General features: G+C 45.2%; 1 long non-coding RNA gene across 1 annotated transcript; it reads right to left on the bottom strand.

Moving 5' to 3' along the window:
- Positions 1-6015: 6015 nt before the first annotated feature.
- LOC142474889 (uncharacterized) lies at positions 6016-18147 on the bottom strand. The gene is made up of 6 exons (XR_012790613.1): positions 18045-18147; positions 14289-14406; positions 13234-13300; positions 11555-11665; positions 8135-8244; positions 6016-6763 (listed from the first exon to the last, which is right to left on the bottom strand). It is a non-coding gene; the product is annotated as an uncharacterized LOC142474889 (long non-coding RNA).
- Between the last annotated feature and the right edge of the window lie 200 nt (positions 18148-18347).

The following is an 18347-nucleotide window of genomic DNA, read 5'->3' as shown; positions in this document are numbered from 1 at the left end:
GGCTGACTTACTGTTCCCCCTTACCGTGTCCCCTTCCCCTGACAATGACATGACTGGGGGGGGCAGATTTAGGAGCCCAGTTTAGGGAGGCAGTGAAGGCAGACCCTACCCTGGCCGGCGTGAGACTTCGGGCGTCCGAATCTCAGGCAGGGGAGGGCACTGAGCGCTGCCTATGGCATAAGGGACTCCTATACAGAAAAGAAGGGAACCCGAGAATAGAGAAGGGATTGACCGGTAAGCGACAGCTAGTAGTACCCCAGGGGTACCGACAGCAATTGTTATGGGTAGCTCACTCTATTCCGTTAGCGGGACATCAGGGGGTCACCAGAACGCGAGCCCGGTTATTGCAGCGTTATTTCTGGCCGGGGGCATCCAGGGATGCGGCTGATTTCTGCCGCTCCTGTGATGCCTGCCAGCGAGTAGGTAAGGCGGGCGACCGTGTGAAGGCACCCCTGAGACCCCTACCGATAATAGGGGAACCCTTCCAGAAGGTAGCGATGGACCTGATAGGACCCCTCATGATTCCTAGCAGGTCAGGGAAGTGCTACATCCTCACGGTGGTGGATTTTGCCACCCGGTACCCTGAGGCGGTAGCGCTGGGCACCATAAGTGCCAAGACAGTGGCAGCAGCTTTGCTGAACATTTTTGCTAGGGTAGGTTTCCCTAGTGAGATCCTAACTGATCAGGGGTCGCAGTTCATGAGTGAACTGTTACATTGTCTCTGGGATGCCTGCGGTGTACAGCACCAGCGCACTACCCCTTACCATCCCCAAACAAACAGATTATGTGAGAGGTTTAATGGTACCCTGAAGCAGATGCTTCGGACCTTTATAGAGGCGGAGGGGAAAGACTGGGAGATTCACCTGCAGCACTTGCTGTTTGCATACCGAGAGGTACCGCAAGAATCTACAGGCTTCTCCCCCTTCGAGCTACTATATGGCCGCAGGGTACGTGGACCTCTGGACCTCTTCCGTGAGGGATGGGAGGGGAAGACTACTGCTACTGATGCTTCAGTGATCCAGTATGTAGTAGATCTCAGAGACCGGTTAGAGATGCTTATGGGGGTGGCCCAGGACCACCTCAGGGCTGCTCAGACCAAGCAGAAGCAATGGTATGACCAGCAGGCCGTAGCAGAGAATTCATCCCAGGACAGCAGGTGCTTGTTCTCAAACCCACTCGGGAGAACAAGCTGATGGCTGCCTGGTCGGGACCGTACCCGGTTATCCGAAAGGTGAATGAGTGCAACTATGTTGTACAGGTAGCGCCTGAGAGGCACAAGACATATCACATTAATATGTTAAAGGAATACAGAGCACCGAGTATGGGAGCAGTAATGGCCATTTGTAGCCCACTGCTGGAGGATCCGGCGAGCAATGCTCTGCCTGATCTCCTAGGGGAGGCAAAGCAAGGAAACACTGTTGAGCAGGTAGAGATCGGGGCACAGTTGAGTGCTAGGCAGAAGGGAGAAGCCAGGGACATGCTAGCTCAGTATAGCGCCCTCTTCACTGACATGCCAGGGACCACACATCTCACCAAACACCCAGTACACACAGGGGACCTGCAGCCTCTGCATAAGCATGCTTATAGAGTGTCAGCAGAGGTCAAGACAAGTATGGAGAGAGAGATTGAGGAGATGCTGACCCTAGGGGTAATTACTCCGTCCCAGAGCCCTTGGGCAAGTCCAGTAGTCCTAGTGCCTAAGAAGGACAAAACCACCCGGTTTTGTGTGGACTACCGGTTGCTCAACGCTGGGACGGTGTCAGATGCTTACCCCATGCCCCGCATGGATGAGTTACTAGATGAACTCGCGGGGGCAAAGTATCTGACCACCATGGATCTGAGCAAAGGCTACTGGCAGATTCCCCTGACCCTGGAGGCTAGGGAGAAGTCAGCATTCTTCACTCCAAGTGGCCTCTATGAGTTTTTGGTGATGCCATTTGGGATGAAGAATGCCCCGGCTACCTTCCAACGCCTGGTCAATAGGTTACTGGAAGGGATGCAGAGCTATGCCAGGGCTTACTTAGATGACATTGCTGTCTTTAGTAATTCCTGGGAATCCCACATAGGACATGTAGCTGCGGTGCTGGATAGAATCAGGGAGGCTGGGCTTACCTTAAAACCCACTAAGTGTATGGTAGGTATGGCAGAAGTCCTGTACTTAGGGCACAGGGTGGGTGGAGGGCATTTCAAGCCAGAGCCAGCCAAGGTAGAAGCCATAGTTCAGTGGCCTGTTCCAAAAACCAAGAAACAGGTCATGGCCTTTTTGGGCACCGCAGGGTACTACAGGAAATTTGTCCCACAGTACAGCGCCGTGGCCAAACCCCTGACTGATCTGACTAAGAAGCAACTGCCTGTGCTTATTACCTGGTCTCCTGCCTGTGAAACTGCTTTCCAGGCACTGAAAGCTGCGCTTGCTGAGGCCCCCATCCTGGCTGCCCCAGATTATACCAAGCATTTTCTTATTCAGACTGATGCCTCAGACTTTGGTGTGGGGGCTGTGTTGAGCCAGGTGGGGGACGACGGCAAAGAGCACCCTGTGGTGTATCTCAGTCGCAAACTGCTCCCCAGGGAGGTGGCATATGCCACCATTGAAAAGGAGTGCTTGGCCATTGTGTGGGCACTCAAAAAGCTCCAGCCCTATGTCTATGGGAGGGCTTTCACGGTCATTACCGACCACAATCCCCTGAGCTGGCTACAGAGGGTATCAGGGGAAAATGCCAAACTGCTGAGATGGAGCTTGGCTTTGCAAGAATTTGAATTCACCATTCAGCACAAAAAGGGTAGTGAAAACAGCAATGCTGATGGACTTTCACGCCAGGACTATCCCTCTGAGACTGAATTCATTAATGGTGCCAGCAGTGCCCCACTCCCCGTCAGGGCCAGTGGGCCACAGGACACGCATTAAGAAGGGGAGGTGTAGAGGGAGAGAGGGGGTGGCCCGGTATTAAAGGGGTTGCACCCCATTTGGCCACCCCTGACCGCACCAGGGAGACAAGGGGTTAACTGGGCTGAGGTCCAGAAATGTGATGTAACCCTTGTTATGACATGTAAATGTATTTTCCCCTGTTCCATTGTAATGTCTGGTTACTCAGTGTTTGCATCACACACACACTAGAATCCATCCGGGAGCACAAGGGTTAATAATTCTTTAATGATTATAGCTCTTTGTGTAAGTTTCCCGCCTTTTCGGGCACCATTTTGCAGGTCCCCATTGGCCGCCATTAGGGCTCAATGCATTTCAATAGGAATTTGTGCTGTTTTCGTCCTGTTTCCTGTAGTGACCAGCAGGTGGCGTCCGAGAGGGAGAGCGGCGGTTTCCCATTGAAAGTCAATGGGCTCATTGACTTCAATGGAGATGCCTCGAGGTAACCTAGTTGGCTGCCGTCCAGACCGCAAACCGCAAAGCGGATACAATGTCCTTCAAAAGAGCTAAAATCACTGGGTCAAGTTCAACGTCAATTAGCGGGGAAATAAACTGTTTTAGGGCACCTAGGGATAAAATTCTTTTTGCCCCTAGTTCCTAAGCGTCCCCCCACTCGACCACCACCGGGTCCCCGAATCCTGGACCCCCGATGAGGGTCGAACCAGATAGAGCGGGTCGCGCCATAGGCTTTGCCGGCGGCGGCAGAAACGGCTCAGAAAAATGACTAAGTGAGAAATGCTGAATTTTAGGAATCCATATCTCCGGTTCCGGAGGGTTCAGCGGATCAGGGTTTGGGGTATCTGTAGCCACTGCTCCGGCATCGCTGCAGAACCATCCTTGACCCGCTTGGACCAACCCGACGGAGTATGGACCCCCTTGAAGTTCGGGACTTTTCCCATAAACTTCAATGGCAGAAAACCCCCATTGACTTCAATGGCGGCGATTTACCATTGAAAGTCTATGGCGGAGCTGCCCGTTGTTTTCAATGGGGATTTAGTGAAAAGCTGAGATTTCTTTTTCAATGGAGATTTTTGTATTAAAATGATTTAATGTGCATTGGTGTAACTCCGGTTTCTTAGGTCGTAGCAAGTCGCTTTTTGGACCATATGGTGTCCCAGTTCTGGCAATGCGAACTGGGAAGTTTGGACCTGCTAAACCTAACGGAACCGGATATTTTAATACGTTTATGTTTTATGCTTAATAGTGTATCTTAAGGTACTGCACCGACACACTTTATTCGAGCAAATACCCGGTATGTACCTGGCAGATACCTGGAATGCGCCGCTCCTCACCTCTGACAAGCCCCGTTGTATTTGCCTTCCCAGCCTGGGTTCATGCCTGGCTGATGGGCGGCTGATCTGTTAAATGAGGATGATTAGGATTTAATAGGCTGCAATGCTTCGCGTGTCTACCAGATGGCATAAATTCATGAATTGTAATGCAGTGTATATATATATACTGTGCAGTATTGCAGCCAGCGGGAATAAAATGCTTCAATCCCTGCCTGAAAAATAACTCAATGTACTCGGGCAGAAAACAGTCACAAACCTCAATACACCCGGGTATACCCGAATTCGTGGGACTAGCCAAGCTCGAATAAAGTGTGTCGCCAGTGTATGGACAAAGACCCAGAAGAGATTCTTTTGGGCCATAAGGTAGCAGATGGCCCTGGGGACGCCGCTATGTCTAGGATTTAAGTGCTGTTCAAAGAGTTTTATCACCCTCACTGTTTATCCGAAGCCCAAACCAGGGCAGGTCTTAAGTGTTCCAGTTAACACCTTTCAACAAAGGTTTTCCTGCCAGAACTCCAAATGGTAGACTGTCTGGCATTCCTGACGTAAATGTGGGGCTTCAGAAATGAGACCCCCAGAGTTCTACTGCGCATGTGCCAACTAGCAGGGGGGCATGGGTCAGAATGCTTTCCCACGTTAGTGAGTGGCTGGAGGTAATTGTAAACCAATCCCCTGTGCTTAAGGTTAAGAATAGAAGGAGAATGGTTTATAAACTGCTGTCCACCCATATATCCTTTGTCTTCGTTTGCTGATATGGTTACCTGATATCACCTGAATGATTTCCTCACTGCTGAAAGAAATGCTACATCATACTTCTCATTCCCCAACCCTTAAGTAAGTGTACTTCTTGTTCGTTACTGTATTATCTGTTGTGTTCACCTATATTCTAAGGAATAAATACAATTTATTATATCTTAAGCCTCGTTCAGTTCAAACCCAATTATTTTTGTGTAATATTAATAAGCCTGTGGAAGCTATCGTCACAAGGAGGTATTATAGTGTGTATTGTGGGGAGAATTAGTGTGTGTGTTGTTTGGGAGTGATATTCGGGAGGATTGTGTGTGCAGAAGGAAGAATGAGTGAGGGGGGAGTAAGGGAGCAGGATTGAATGAGAGGGGGTCATTGAGTGATAGCGGGGAGGGGAGGGAAGAGTGAGGAGAGTGGGTGTAGGAGGGAGCAGTGCAAGAGACCGTCGGGGGCAGAATACATGGTGAGAAGGGAGGCTGCCTAGAAGCATAAAAATCTACTTCACCACTGTTCTGTACTCTCTTCAATACTCTGTGTTACAGATCTCTCTGGCAAGAAATGGGGTCCAATGGCAAAGACTGCTCTAAATAAGATAGTATAAATGAACACAGAGAGAAATTCCAAAGAGTAACCCAAGAAAATACAAGTGAAATCTAATCGTAAGGTAATTAGTCCCATTAAGTGAAATACATAAAGGAATAGTCCATAAAAAAGCACAAAGGAAAAAAATAGGAGTACTTTATTGTGATGTTACATTTCAGAGAATATAAAATTATAGGAAAACAATTCCACTTTGTTCAGAAAACCAGAAAGTCTTGGTCCCAGGTGGACTGAATTTTTATTGCAAATAAGTTCCTTAATACACAAGTAAAGAATATAGTTACTTATTCTATTCTCTACTGTAAGACGTGCCACATTGCCCAATATTTGGGTACAGTGCCCAGATTGTGACCATGCACTACAGAGGTGAGATTCCCCCAACTCCAATTTGCTACACACTCCAAGAGAGATTATTGTGATCAGAGGTGGAATGAGAGGGGTGAGAAGGGTCGCTGCCCAGGGAGTAGCCTGACAGGGGGTACAGAAATCTCTTTTGGTGCATATATTGCGGAGCTGCATTGATTGACTTGTCAATCAGCTCTGCTGCCTATCCCATTGACATCATGATCCGGCACTGTGATCAGCTGCAGCGCTGACCCAGGTGTGTTAGTGCAGCACTTTACAGGGAGGGAACAGAGGTTGTGGATGACAGATGCTGGGGATAGGCCATGAGTACGGGCCAGAGTAAGGTGGAGACTTTCTGTACTCTGCATACAGGACACTGCATGCATGACAGTGTCTGTGTCTGTGTGTGTGTGTGTATTCCAAGTGTCAGTGTGCATAAGTAAGTGTGCTCTGTAAGTATGCCTGTGTGGCAGGTATAGGGGGGTGGTTCAGCTGGAGGAACTTATCCAGGCACAAAAGCACATAGATGCCCCAGATTATACCACCCCAAATGCTGATAATATCCTGCTGCACTTTACAGAAGATGATGCAGATGTCAGTGGGTGGTGGGTTCATTAAATCCATCCATCATATCATAGCCACACTGTGCATATGATGTACTGAATCAATCACAGGAAGACATCTCCATGGTAGGGGTAGAAGTTAACAGAATATGTCCAGCACTGTGGTGTGTAGCCCATAAATAATAATTGTGCACATTACAGAACATACTTGCAACTGCAAGATCATTTTGCTGCTTGTAGTGTTTGCTCTTGTCCTGTGCAGTGTTGTCGTAGATCCGTCTCTTCAGTGTTCACTGCAATAAAAGTAAGACATTGCATTAATATTACAGAAGTTTGGGAGCTGAAATCCCACTATGCTGCAGACATTTTCCCTTTGCATAAGATTCTTGTGATTATATCTCAATGATGATCAATAACAACTACATCATAACACAGCCGCTCAATACAAAATATGTATTTGCTATCAATGGTCATGGAGGCCAAACGTCACACAATGTACAGATATACTGCTGCGGCCGAGTTTATTCGAGCATTTGCCCGTTCTTGGCCGCAGCAGTAACCTGGCGCGCGCCGGAGGGTGCCGGGCGCACGCCGAAGCAGCGGAGGAGCGCCCTCCGATCGGGGCTTTCTCCCTTCCGCTGCCGGGTCCGTCGGGTCCCCCGGAACCCCCTGCCGCTGTCCCCCACATCGCGGGACACCAGTGCTCCCTCGGGGAGCCCTGGACGCGCGTGCAGGGGGCGCAGGCACCCGATGACGCGTGACCATGCATCGGTGATGCGCGGCACGCTGAGGGAGTGCGGCTAGCACGCCGGGGCATCCCCCGGCTTGCGGTGCTAGCCGTGCTTCAATAAAACGTGTCGGTAGTGTAGCAAGGATTATTTCTTCCTCTGGTGCATTATGATGGGATGTGTTGTAAGATTCTGCATTATTAGCATCACTGAATCTTTTGGAAACTGAGTAATATTCTATGTTTTAATGCAATATTATGGATGATCAGCCGGTAAAATAAAGCTTACTGTATCTGTAGCCATGCTCTACCCATGATGTGCTGAATCAATGACTGCAGAGTGATTCAGAGTGGTAAACATGACTGGAACTCATCTCTGAATAGAGGACAGAACAGCAGTGCAGAGTAGGAGGTGAATGTATCTCAAATGGAAGACTTAGTAGCTGTGTGGGGAGTAGACAGTACAGACTGATCAAATAAATAGTTAAAGGAGTATCTTCAACATTACTTGGCTTTGTTATCAACATTGAAGTTTCTCTTGTTTTTTCTGTTCTTTAAATCACTACTACTGATGCCATGTGTAACCTGTACTGAGAGATATACTCTACTGGCCTAGATGAAACCATATGATGCAAACAGGATTCATCCCACTCCAGATTCATATGATTGCACCACTTCAACCTTTAATAAAACACATAGAACTACAGCAGTGCGCTACTGCACATGTTCTTGTTATGAATGGTAGTAGATGTGGTCCTTGGGTCAATACTTCATACAGCAGCCACACTCTACTCATGATGTATTGAATCAACAAAAACCTGCATGGTACAGATCACAGGAAGGGTAGAGTAGAGGGGAATATGTCCAATGCGAAACCCTTAGCAGCTGGATTGTGTGGAGTCAACAAAACGACAAATACTAAATGAGAAATATACACATTGCTTATCTGTCTCTGTGTAGTCATTTTCCTCCTCTTCAACTGTCTTTCAAAATTTCTCTTCTGACAGAAAAGAAACACATGGCTTCAATATTCACTGTTCTTCCCTCCTGAAATAAAAGTTAAGCATTGCATGGTTATGATCATACATACAATGAACCTTGCGCCAAACCATGTGATCCAAAGTAAATCCACCTCCCTCCCATAGCTGTGTTCCTTCTAGAGCTTCTACCACACAAGTCATTAATGTTCGTGACACTGTACTGCAGTCACAGTCTGCACACAAAGTACTGAATCAATTACATCACACTGAAAAGGCAGTCTACATGATGCAATAGTTAACCATAATAACTCTGTCATGCAAATGACAGGAAAACCTATATGTATATCATTAGGGGAGAGGGGAAAAATAATTAAAAAATAAGTGCGACAAATAAAAACAGATTATAGGAAAGTAAATCCTTGCCCTGGGAACTTTACAATCTAATAGAAATGTTAGAAGACTTAAAGAGAGGCAGCAGTTGGGGGAAGAAGTGCAGTAGATGACAATGCTTGTCCTTAATGGTGGGTACAATTAGTAGAAAGCACATCTTGGGAACAATAGTTGTTAGCAGTGACTGTGGGTGTGGGACAGTAGCCACGAGTCAAAGTTTTTGAAATGCTTGATTTAAGTCGTGAATTTTAAGATTGGTCTTACATGTGGGTGGAAGAGGTTATGTTGGCATATACTGAGTGTGAGGAAGTTTCACATGTACGGTGCAGTGATGGAAAATGGTTTCAGGCAAGTGAGAGAACAGTAGAGGTGAAAGAAGTTTACAGGAGACAGTTATGGTTATAGTGCAAGAGACAAGCAAGGGCATAACGAGAGATCAAAGATGATATGCAAGAAGGAGCAGATTAATGGAGAGCCTTAACAAAAAGGTAAGGAGGAGAACTTTGTAGGTGATACAAAAACTTGATGGGATGCCAGGACAGGGATTTAAGGAGATGAGCAGAGACTGTTGTGGAAGAAAGTGAGATAATTCAAGCAGCAGAGTTTTGCATAGGAGAAAGTTGTGAAGCATGGAGGCCTGTTAGTAGTATGTTAAAATAACCTATAGGATAACAGTATACATTGGAGTTTTAGCAGTAGGTTGAGAGGGGAAAGGGAAGATCTTGGCAATATTACAGAGAAAGAGGCAACACATTTTACCCATAGCCGTGCATGTGAATGGAGATGGAATTGAAGAGCCAAATGTTACTCCTATGCAACATGTTTGATGACAAGATAGATGGTAGTACTGTTTACTGTGATGGAGAAAGGGGATAATATGAGCCCAGTTTTAGACATTAAGTTTAAGGCAGTGGAGTGCCATCCATGAGCATATAGCCAGGAGACAACCCAAGAGTAGGGACTGGATTGCAGGAGTGAGAACAGGGGTGGATAGATTTGTGTGTGTATCATCCGCATAGAGATTATATCTAAGGCCAAAAGCATTGATGAAGTCACCAAATGATAGTATGTAGAGAGAAAGAGAGATCTCAGAACAGAGACCTGATGTATACCCACAGACAGATCAATAGAAGACGAAGACATGTTAGCAACAGAGATGGAGAATGTGTGACAGGAAAGTTATGATGAAAACCAGGATAGAACTTTGTTACTGATACCAAGAGAGAGTTTAGAATATGAAGGAGGAGAGTGATTGAGAGCATCAAACGCAGCCGATAGATCAAGTAGGATTAGTAGGGAAAAACCTTGGGAATTAGCTTTAAGCACAGTCTGTAGAACGTGCTGTACGAAAGGCAGGTTGTAAAGGATCCAGGAGGGCATGTGATTTAAGAATGTTGACACTAGCAATTAGAAGGCAAACAGCATGAGGGATACAGAGCGGTAGTTAGTAAGGCACATAGGGTGTAGTTTGTTTCTGACAAAAGGGTGACCGCTACAGGCTTAAAGTAAGAGGGCAAAAATCCAGAGAATAGGGAGAAATTGAAGATGTGGGTGAGAGTGGGGACTAAGAGATGCAGTAAGGTGTGAGGGGATACGATCTAGAGGGCATGTGGTAGAGGGAGAATAGAAGATGATTAGCTTCCAGCTCTGTAAGAGAAGAAAAGGAGTCAAGTGCAGAAGGAGATTTGGGTAGAAGGAGAGAAGGGGGAAGGGACAGAAGGAATCTCCTTTTGGGTGGCATCCACCTTGCCTCTGAAGTAGTCAAATGCTTGAGGAGAAGTGAAGGAAGGATGGCAAGTGGGAGGAGAAGGTCAGTGGAGGGAGTCAAATACAGAGAAAAAAACAGCGTAAATTAAATTTGAGTGTTGATGAGTGTGGAAAAAAGTAGTGTATTTAGCCCTAGAGAGCAGCTTTATACAGGACAGGAGACATTTTTACTGTAGAAAAATCAAACAAAGTGTGAGATTTCCTCCGTAGGTATTAAGAACAGCGAGTGGAAGTGTGATGAGTGTGTTTGGGAATTTAGCCAAAGGTGTGGGTTAGAGGGATGAGTGTGTCAGAGCCTATAGGGGGCATATAGATAGGAGGATAGCATTGTAAGAGTTAATAAGATTGTTAGTTTAAGCAGAAAGAGAGAGAGAGAAGAGAGAAGAGAGGTTAGAGTAGATGTCAGAGGAGAGTTTAATTAAGCAGAGGCAAATCAGTGGGACAGGTAAGATGCGGTGAGGGGAATGACTGATTGTGACTGATGAGAGCAGAAGAGGTTATGTACAACTAGAGCCTTGTTAGTAAGAGTGGACATTCCAGAGGGCACAGGAGAAGGGAAGAGAAAAGTAAGGAAAGGAATGTGGATTACATTAGATAGGTTAACACTCTTAGTAGGGAGGCCTGATGTGTATATGAGCCGGTCCAAGATTATAAGAGATATCCCCCAACATCAGCGAGCATAGAAGGAGACACAGAGATAGGTGTAGAGAGAGACAGAGATAGGGATATGTAGAGAGAGAAGGGCGTCAAGAGAATGAGACAGATAGGCGTAGAGAGAGGAGACATAGAGAGAGGGGGCTTTGAGAGGGGGCGTAGAGAATGAGGGAAGGTGGAAGAGAATAGGATGTGCAGGAGAGCATTTCATTGAGCAGTGCAGAAATAGCTGCAATAGAGGTCTGTACAAATGGTGCTTTGTGTAGACACATGCAAAGGTAGGGGAAGGAAAGTGTATAGAACATGTGGATAAAAGCAGGAGTGTGGAAGTTAGAGAAATTAGAAAAGTTTTACAGAGCAGTGAGGAAACAGTAAACAGAAAGAACAAGAGAGAGGTTACATTGGGATGACGTGCTGTGGTAGAGAGAAATGCTAGGAGAGAGCCTCCAGATATTAGAGGACATGAATTGAGAGAGCAAATGTATAAATCAAAACCGGAGGGGGAGGTATAGCACGAAAGCTTGCACAGCAGTTGATGAAGATTATAGTCTTAAAGTTGCGTGTACCTGTCAGGGCACTCAAGAAGGTCAATGCTCACAAGTGCAGAGTTCATGAAGAAATGCTGAATCCAGTTCCCCTCCAATTTAATTTTAATATAACTTTTTCATTCTTCATTACTGCAAAAAGCAAACAAAACAAAACCACATTGCATTACTATTTTCAAAATGGATTGAATGACATATTCAACAGTAACTGTGTGATGCCAATATTGCCTTCTCACTCGTAGGCCAGTACGGTCAGGTACCCAGTACTGATAAAACAATAAGTGCCCGTACTAAGTACCAATATGAATTATAAGGAAATGTAAAATCTCCAGGTCTCTCTCCATCTCTGCAACAGATATATGGATAAGCCCATATTAAGGCATCACGTGACCGGAGCCGTCACTGACTGGGTATACGCAAAGATGCAGGGAGATGCAAAGAAAGGGAGGGAGAGAGACAGGGAGAAGATGGGAAACGGAGGGAGGCACGGATGGCAGGCCTCTCTCTTTCACTGGTGCATGCAAGGAGCTGGTCCCAACATCCACAAAGTGTGTGTGTATTATTGGTTGTGTTTTATGGCGGTAGGAGGATAGTGTGTATATTGTGTGTGTGTGGGAGTATTATATTGTGTGTAGGGTATTATAGTGTGTATATTATGTTGAGGTGCAGAGGAGAGTGTTAGATTGGGTATCTTGTGTTAGGGGGTATTGTGTATATTGTGTTTAAGACTATAATATTATTGGGGAGATTATTATTGAGGAGGTATTAAAGTGTGTATTGTGGGGAGTATTAGTGTATGTATTATTTGTGGGTGACAGATGCTGTGGGTAGGCCAAGAGTACGGGCCAGACTAAGGTGGAGACTTTCTGTACTCTGCATACAGGACTCTACATGCACTGCAGAGGTGAAATTCCCCCAACTCCAATTTGCTACACTCTCCAAGAGAGAATATTGTGATCAGAGGTGGAAGATGAGCAGGGTCACTGCCCAGGGAGTAGCCTGTCAGGGGGCATGGAAATCTCTTTTGGTGCGTATGTTGCCACGTGGCATTGATTGACCGGTCAATTAGCACTGCTTCCTATCACAGTGACATGATCCGGTGCTGTGATCGGTTGCAGCGCTGACCAAGGTGTGTTAGTGCAGCAATTTACAGGGAGGGAACAGAGGTTGTGGGTGACAGATGCTGGGGGTAGGCCAAGAGTACGGGCCAGAGCAAGGTGGAGATATTCTGTACTCTGCATGCCCATCCTGCATGCCCAGGACTCTGCATGCATGCCAGTGGCTGTGGGGTGTGTGTGTGTGTAGGTATGCCAAGTGTCAGTGTGCATAAGTAAGTGTGCTGTGTGTGTAAGTAAGTTTGCCTGTGTGGCAGGAGGTGTAGGGGGGTGGGGGGCGGGGGGCGGTTCAGCTGGAGGACTTTACCCAGCACAAAAGCACATAGATGCCTCTGATTATATCACCCCAAATGCTGATAATATCCTGCTGTAGATGCACTTTACAGAAGATGATACAGATGTCATCAGTGTTTGGTGGGTTCATTAAATCAATCCATCATATAATAGCCACACTGTGCATATGATGTACTGAATCAGTAACACCAATCACAGGAAGACATCTCCATGGTAGGGGTAGTGTTGAAGTTAACAAAATATGTCCAGCACTGTGGTGTGGAGCCCATACATAATAATTGTGCACATTACCAGAACAACATATTGTCAACTGCATGATCATTTTGCTGTTGTAGTAGATCCGTCTCTTCGGTGTTCACTGCAATAAAAGTAAGACATTGCATTAATATTACAGAAGTTTGGGGGCTGAAATCCCACTATGCTAATGACAGTTTCCCTTTGCATAAGATTCTTGTGATTATATCTCAATGATGATCAATAACAACTACATCATAACACAGCTGCTCTATACAGAATATGTATTTGCCATCAATGGTCATGGAGGCAATATGTCACACAATGTACATATATAGCAAGGATTATTTCTTCCTCTGGTGTATTATGATGGGAGGGTGAGATTCTGCATTATCAGCATCAGTAAATCTGTAGGAAACTGAGTGATATTCTATTTTTTGATGCAATATTAGGGTAAAATAAAGCTTGCTGTATCTATAGCCATGCTCTACCCATGATGTGCTGAATCAATGACTGCAGAGCGATTTAGAGTGGTAAACATGACTTGAACTCATCTCTGAATAGAGGGTAGCACAGTAGTGCAGAGTAGAAGGTGAATGTATCTCAAATGGAAACCCTTAGCAGCTGTGTGGGGAGTAGACAGTACAGACTGACCAAGTAAATAGTAAAAAGTAGTAACTTCAACATTACTTGGTTTTGTTCTCCACTCCTGTTTTTCTGTTCTTTAAATCACTAATACTGATGCCATATGTAACCTGTACTGAGAGTTATATACTCTACTGGCCTAGATCAAATTAAATGATGCAAACAGGATCCCTCCCACTCAAGATTCATATGATTGCACCACCTCAACCTTTCATAGCAATAACATAGAACTGCAGCAGTGCGCTACTGCACATGTTCTTGTTATGAATGGTAGTAGATGTGGTCCTTGGGTCAGTACTTCATACTGTAGCCACACTCTATTCATGATGTATTGAATCAACAAAAATCTGCATGGTACAGATCACAGGAAGGGGTGGAGTAGAGGTGAATATGTCCAATGCGAAACCCTTAGCAGCCGGATTTTTTGGAGTCAATAAAACGACAAATACTAAATGAGAAATATACACATTGCTTATCTGTCTCTGTGTAGTCATTTTCCTCCTCTTCAACTGTCCTTCAATTTTCTATTTTGCAAGAAAATGAACACATGGCTTCAATATTCACTTCTGTTCTGCAGTCTTTCCTCTTGAAATAAAAAAGTTAAGCATTGCATTATTATTATTATAATTATTATTGACGATACATACAATGAACCTTGCTCCAAACCATGTGATACAAAGCAAATCCACCTCCCTCCCACAGCTGTGCTCCTTCTAGAGCTTCTACCACACAAGTTATTCATGTCAGTGAAACTGTACTGCAGTCCCGGTCTGCACACAATCTACTGAATCAATGACATCACACTGTGTCACACAATGTCATGCTAACGACAGGAAACAATCTTTGTATATATCTTTGTATATATAATAATAATAATAATAATAATAATAATAATAATAAAAAAAATAAGACAGGACAGACACTCCTACATTGCAATCAATAGAAAATAACTGGGACAGGCACTTCAAGGATGCATACGGTCCCGGATAAACTGTAGCTACCTATACACGTGTGCCTTGTCTCTAGACTCTGCATATATCTCTATTTATATACCACCCATTGTGTACTCAGCGCTTTACAAGAGAGACCAAAAAGTACAGGAAATTATTATACAATAAGTTCAACAAACAAAAACAGACAATAGGAAAGTAAATCCCTGTCCTGGGTAGTTTACAATCTAAGAGAAATGTAAGGAGACTTACAGAGAGACAACAGGTGGGGGAACAAGTGCAGTAGATGACAATGCTTGTCCTTAATGGTGGGTACTTGTAGTATAAAGCACTTCTTGGGAACAATAGTTAGTGACTGAATGAGTGACAGTAGCAACGAGTAAAAGCTATTGAAATGCTTCATTTAAGTTGTGAATTTTAAGGTTGATCTTAAATGTGGGTGGAAGAGGGTATGTTGGCATATACTGAGTGTGTGTGAGTTTCACAGGTAAATTGATGGGAAAGGGTTTCAGGCAAGAGAGCGAGTGCGCAGTAGAGGTGTAAGAAGTATAATGGAGACAGTTATTAGTAGAGCTTAGGAGACGAGGAAGGGCATAACGAGACCAAAGATGATATGTAGGAAGGAGCAGATGAATAGAGAATAGTGTTGGACTGGGTCCTCAACTATAAAAAAATGGGTAACGGGTACCCGGCCAAAATGAAAGGTTCTACCCGGTCGGGTACACGGTTTGGCACTTACCTTCCGGGTGGCAGTGACATCTAGGATCAGCAGCAGTCCTGTGACGGTGGCAGCATCTGTGGTGTCTTCAGCCGGCGGGGGAGCTGCAGGCTCACAGACACAGCTTACCTGCTTCGGTGCTGTGGAAGTGATTCCTGCAGCTCCCCCCGCCAGGTGAAGACACCTCTGATGCTGCCAACATCAGAGGACTGCTGCTGCTGATCCTAGATGTCTTAGGAAAGGTAAGTATAAAAGATTATTTCCAGCTGCCCTGACATTACCCGACGCCGGGTATTACCCGGCCAAGTCCACTTCTCAGTGGCCGGTTTCGAGTAATGTCCGGGTAGCTGGAAATGTGTCGGGTAACGCCGGGTACTCGGTACACCACTAATAGAGAACCTTAACAAAAAGGTAAGGAGGAGAACTTTGTAGGTGATCTGAAACTTGATGGGAAGCAAGGAGAGGGATTTAAGGAGGAGGAGATGAGCAGATACTGTTGTGGGAGAAAGGGAAATTATTCAAGCAGCAGAGTTTTGGATAGATTGCAAATGAGAAAGTTGTGAAGCAGGGAGCCCTGTTAGCAGTATGTTAACCCATACGATAAGGGCATGCATTGGCGTTTTAGCAGTAGATTGACAGAGAAAAGGGCAAATCTTGGAAATATTACAGAGAAAGAATCAACAAACTTTAGCCAGTGTCGTGAATGAAGATGGAAAGGGAAGAGTCAAATGTTACTCCTAGGCAATGTGCTTTCATGACAGGATGATGGTAGTACTGTTTACTGCGATGGAGAAAGGTGATATTAGGCCAGATTTAGGGGGAAATATGAGGAGCTCAGTTTTAGACATTAGGTTTAAGGCAGAAGAGTGTCATCCATGGAGGATATAGCCAGGAGGCCACCCGAAACTAGGAACTAAATTGCAGGAGTGACGGTAGGGTGGATAGGTGTGTGTATCATCTGCATAGAGATGATATCAAGGGCCAAAATAGTTGATAAGGTCAACTAGTGATAGTATGTAGTGAGAGAGGTCCCAGAACAGAGTCCTGAGGTATACCAACAGACAAAACAACAGGAGACAAAGACACGTTAGCAACAGAGATGGAGAATGTGTGATGGAGAAGTATGATGAAAACCAGGATATAAGTTTGCTGCGGATACGAAGAAAGAGTTTAGAATATGAATGAGAAGAGTGATTGACAGTATCAAAAGCAGAAGAGAGATCAAGCAGGATTAGTAAGTAAAATGGACCTTGGGAATTTTCTTTATGTACATAATTGGTTACATTGGGAAAGGCAGATTGTGAAGGGCCCAGAGGAGCATGTGATTTAAGAATGTTGATCAAACGGGAGATCACAAGACGTTCTAGCAATTAGGAGGCAAATGGTAGGACGGATACAGGGCGATAGTTAGAAATTCACACAAGGTCAAGGTTATTTTTGAGAATAGGGGTGACCACTGCATGCTTAAAAGGAAGAGTTGAAAGAGCCAAAGGATATGGAGGAATTGAAGATGTGGGTGAGAGTGAGAGTGAGAATATAGGATTGAGAGGGCATATGGTAGAGGGAGAAGAGAAGATCAGGTTCCAGCTTTGTGACAGGAGAAAAGGAGTCAAGAGTGCAATGAGATCTAGATAGAAAAAGAGAGAGGGGGAAGGGAGAGAACGAATCTACTTGTGGATGGCATCCACCTTGCCTCAAGTGAGCAAAGGCTTGAGGAGAAATAAAGGATGGATGTTAAGTGGGAGGAGAAAGTCAGTGGTGGGACTCAAATACATAGAAGACAGTGTGAATTAAATTGGAGTGTTGATGAGTGAGGAAAAAGTAGTGTTTGACCTTAAAAAAAGGAGCAGAGTTTTACAGAACAGGACAAAGGTTTAGTGTAGAAAATCAGACTGTGAGATTTCCTCCATAGGTGTTAAGAGCAGCAGTGTGATGTGATGAAGTGTGATGAGAGCGTGCTTGTGAATTTAACCAATGCATGGGTTAGGCTGCGTCTATAGTAAGCACGCAACAGAAGGCAAAGTTAGCGCATGCCTGTCGCTCCAGCAATCCCTGCACTGAGGTCCGAGGCGACGGGGAGGCCCTGCATCGCTCGCACGCACTGTGGACGACCAAGCGTGTGCCCATGATAATCACGGCCTTAGAGGGATGAGTGTGTCAGAGCCTATAAGGGGCATATAGATGATGGAGGAGGAGGGAGGAGGAGATGATAGCATTGTAAGAGTTAACAAGATAGTTAGTTTAAGCAGAAAGTGAGGAGAGGTTAGAGATAAGGGTAGATGTCAGAGGAGAGAGTTCAATTAAGCTGAGGTATCGAGTAGGACAGGGGTGAGGGGAATGAGAAGTGGTGGATGATGAGAGCAGAAGAGGTCATGTACAAATAGACCATGTTAGTCGTAGAGCAGACATTCCAGAGGGCACGTGAGAAGGGAAGAGTAAAGTGAGACAAGGAATGTGGATTACATTAGATGGGTTAATACGCTTAGCAGGGAGGTGGAGAGAGAGGCAAGAGGCAGAGGGTGGTGTAGGGGTAGAGGAAGAGATGTTGCATGTACCTTGTCAGAACATTAAAGAACGTCAATTCACACTGGTGCAGAGTTGATGATGAAATGCTGAATCCAGTTCACGTCCAATTCAATTTTAACAGAACTTTTTCATTCTTCATTACTGCAAAAAAAAAAGTAAAAAACAATGCATTACTATTTTCAAAATGGATTGAATTCCCCCACCAATGACTATGTGTTACCAATATATCCCTCTCAGTCCCACTGCAGCACATACTGTACCAGTGTGAAAGTAAGAAGGTACACAGTACCGGTAAAACAATACGTGCCGGTACTATGCACCATATGAATTAT

This window comes from Ascaphus truei, unplaced genomic scaffold (genome assembly GCF_040206685.1).
Source record: "Ascaphus truei isolate aAscTru1 unplaced genomic scaffold, aAscTru1.hap1 HAP1_SCAFFOLD_1008, whole genome shotgun sequence".
Lineage (NCBI taxonomy): Eukaryota > Metazoa > Chordata > Amphibia > Anura > Ascaphidae > Ascaphus > Ascaphus truei.
This window is presented reverse-complemented; position numbering and strand designations above follow the sequence as displayed.